Below are 3,710 nucleotides of genomic sequence, written 5' to 3'. Positions count from 1 at the left end.
TACCGGATTGATTAGTTAGTGTCTTAATGTCGAAAATTGAAGATCGAGGACGAATTTAAAATACGATCCTTTTTTATTAGCGTTAATTTTTAAGAAAAAAACACTTGAATTAGCTCAAAACGATCGTTAAAGACTTCCTCGTCTCGAGATATTGGAGTATCACATCCCGTAAGTTAGGACATGATATCATGAATTCCCGAGCGCAAGTTTGTCTTTAATTTAAATTGGAATTCCGTGCGTTTTAAAACTTGAAAGGATATTTGGCTATTTAGAATCAACGAGAAAATCGAAACCACGTAAGTTAGGGCACAATTCTTTGATGTTCCAAAGCGCAAAACATTGCCTTAATTAGAAAATTGTCTTTAAATCATAGCAGGTACGATACTTAAACGACGTGTATTATTTGTTTGGATTAAAACGGTCCATGTTTGGACAAATACATTTGAGGTCAATACACGATATGATTTAAACGTAATAAAATAAAAGGGAGTATGGAGCATGAAATAATAATACAAGAATAACATCCCAAATGTACGACAAATATAAAGATGCAAGTGAATGAATTAAGGTACACACAATGACAATAATCACTCAACAAGCATTATTTAAATGTTAACATTAATAATCAAGGAGCAAATAAATAAAAAATAAATAAATAAATGAATAACATATATGACGATCTAAAAAATATAGTATTAAGAAAATTAAAACGAATAAAACATAAAAACTATTTAACATGATGATAACTAAGTTTTAAAAGTAAAACAATAAAAAATGAATCTTTAAAATCAATAATATATAAAATAATTTGAGAAAAGATGATACATTTATTTACGAAAAATTTAGATCAAATGATGCGTACATTTATATGTATATATAAGTATAAGATAAGTAATAATATGAGGAAATAACTTATAATGAGTAATAAATAAAATATTTAAAATGAATGAATTGAGTTCTAAAAAGGGACATAAAACAATTTAAAGTAATAAAACAGCCTTAAATAAATAATATGTAAAACGATTTTAAAATGAAAGGGCAATTTAAAGTAAAGAATATAAAATGATTTATAATAATTAACATATATAATATTTTTGGCACAAAATAAAGTAACATATATAAAGCAAACTTCAAATAAACAATATGTTAAAAGAATCAAGATGAATAATGTGTATAATATTTTAAAACAAATAATATATATAGTTTAAAATGATCAATAGTTTACAATATATAACATGTAAGAACTAATAATAATGATAATAACAACAAAAATGATTTAAAAATAAACAATAGAACAGTTTAAAGATATATAAAAGAATATTCAACAAATGAAATATGAAACAAATAATATAAAAAAATAGATTAAAATCAAATTGATTAGGGGCTAAATTAAAATAAAACGAAACTAGAGACAAAAAACTAAAACAGAATAAAATACGGGGTCGAAAATGAAAATATACACTAGGTTTGAGGACCAATTGGGAAAAAAGGCCAATATTTGGACACGCGTCCGTGTTCCAGTGCACTGGATTGATTTGAAAAGTGCGGAAAATTTTGTGGCCAAATCTAAGGAAGTAAAAAAGAAAAGACCAAATTGTAGCGCCGCACAGAATAGAGGGACCTCGCGCATAAATATCCCAATGATGGGAAACGCGCGGATCCCCCTGGGTATGGGTCGGGTCGCGCGAACAGAGGCCCTATACGGCGCCGTTTTAATCGCTGGTGATGCATCACTTAAACCAATTTCTATTATTTTTTTATTTTCCCAAACAGAATACCCCCCCTTTTCATGTCTCTCATCTGCTAGGGTTAAAGAACCCATCCTTGCGCTGCCGTTATGTCGCCGTAGAGGGCGATCGGAGTCACGAAAAGGGGGTTTTTAACCTCTATTTTTAAAGTGCCCGAAAATCGCGTTTCCTTAACCCCCAAAAGCACGAGAGAACAGACTCCCCATTTTCCTTTTTTGAAGCCGATTCCAACGACGGAGTAGGGCTCCGATGTTACGGCTCCGAGGTTCGGGTAAGTCCTCTTTTCTCTTCTTTTTTATTTTTGTTTCAAAACTGATTTTAGAACACCAAAAAAATAAAAATAAAATAAAATATAAAGAACCGAAAAAAGTATAACAGAGACTGAAACTCAACCTTTTTGTGTTTTTTTTGATTGCTTGATCGTGTGTGTCACATTTTTTTGTGTTTGTGGCTATATAGCCAAATACAAATATGCTTTTCTGTTCCTTGCTACTGTTTTGCTTCGTTTCTGCCTCTTGCTTTCTTTTTGTCTCTATTTTTGCAGGTTCTAAGGGTCAACGAGGCAAAAGCTTGCCATTTTGGTGTAACCGGTGTCAGGGGGGCCGTCCCTTGAGCGGAGCGCGCCCCAAGGACGCACATGGAGGCTGCAGCGCCTAGGGCTTCCTTGGCTGAAGGTGCTCAAGCTGCGGGCCATTCTAATGAGCTAGGGTTTTTTATTTTTTATTTTGATTTTAGTTTCTAATGGGCCCGGGCAGTTTTGGCCCATTACACAGAGCATGCTTAAAAGGAAAGTACAGCCGTCATTCGGTTACAGCTACGTGTCAAAACACCTCGTTTTGAAACTAAGCCTTCCCCCTAAAACACAGCGTTTTCATTAAAAGGACTCCCTTCCCTAAAACGTGCTGTTTCCTGACTACATAATGAACTAAGCAAATTAACAGAAATAAACAAAAATTAACTACTGTTTTAGCCCCTCTAATTAATAGACTGATGAGAACCCTGTTGAATCAAGATTATGCGATGATAGGCATTGCCTTTCAGTATAAATAGGAGTCTTGTTGGTTGGGTGAATTAGTTTTGCGGTTTTCATGCGTTTCTTGCAATCCGATCTGATGGCCCCGATTTTAGATATTGGTATAATAACAAATTTAGTTATCGATGTTTACATTTTTTTTTGTCAATTTGACCTTAAATTTAAAAAAATCAATAAATTTAGCCTCAATTTTTATACATTTACATAATGTTGCAAGTTAATTTAGCAATTAAGATCAAATTAATAGAATGTGTAAGCTTTAAGAGATAAATTTATTTTTATAATAATTAAAATCATGTACAATTGATGAAAAATATTAGCATCATGGTAAATTGTCTTTAGTTGCTCATTTTCAAAATTGACACAGATTAAATTGCTTTAATTTTTTTATGGACCAATTTGCTCAATATCAAATTTGAGAGGAATTGACGAGTTTTTTTTACTTTAACTATCTACATTAAATGGTGTGCAACTGAATTATCAGAACGACTACAGAAGAAAAAATTGTGCCTCTCATACAACACCATTGAAAAGGCTCTTCCTTAAACTTCCACTTCATGTTGAAAGTTGAAATTTTTTAGAGAAAAGTTCAAAGTTGAAAGGGCTTCATTAAACATTGATGATGGCAGAGTCGTATTTTTGCATCATTTGTTGCTTGCTTGATTGGGATTATTGCAGGGTGGATTATGGAGAGAGTGGATTTGTGGTATCTCAACAGCTCTACTCAGCACTTGCAAATATACAGATGGGTCTTATAGAAGATAAAATGGGTTGGACTACATTGTTAAACTAGTTAAACGAACAAAGGTATTTACTTATTTTCTAGAATATTTAACATCGTTGAATTACCAAGGTGTAGTAGGGTACCTATTCAAAGGTCAGAAAGGTTGTAAGACATTAAAGAGATGGTTAAATTCAGACCTTACACA

At 32.3% G+C, this 3,710-nt stretch overlaps 1 long non-coding RNA gene across 1 annotated transcript; it reads left to right on the top strand.

Annotated features, from left to right (window-relative positions):
- The first annotated feature begins 1,748 nt into the window (after positions 1-1,748).
- Positions 1,749-2,913, top strand: LOC107930625 (uncharacterized). Its single transcript, XR_001693042.2, has 2 exons — positions 1,749-2,019; positions 2,293-2,913. It is a non-coding gene; the product is annotated as an uncharacterized lncRNA (long non-coding RNA).
- The last annotated feature ends 797 nt before the right edge of the window (positions 2,914-3,710 follow it).

The sequence above is a fragment of the Gossypium hirsutum genome, chromosome A06, assembly GCF_007990345.1.
Source record: "Gossypium hirsutum isolate 1008001.06 chromosome A06, Gossypium_hirsutum_v2.1, whole genome shotgun sequence".
NCBI lineage: Eukaryota > Viridiplantae > Streptophyta > Magnoliopsida > Malvales > Malvaceae > Gossypium > Gossypium hirsutum.
Note: the sequence above shows the minus strand (reverse complement) of the source record. Positions and strands in the feature narration are given on the sequence as shown.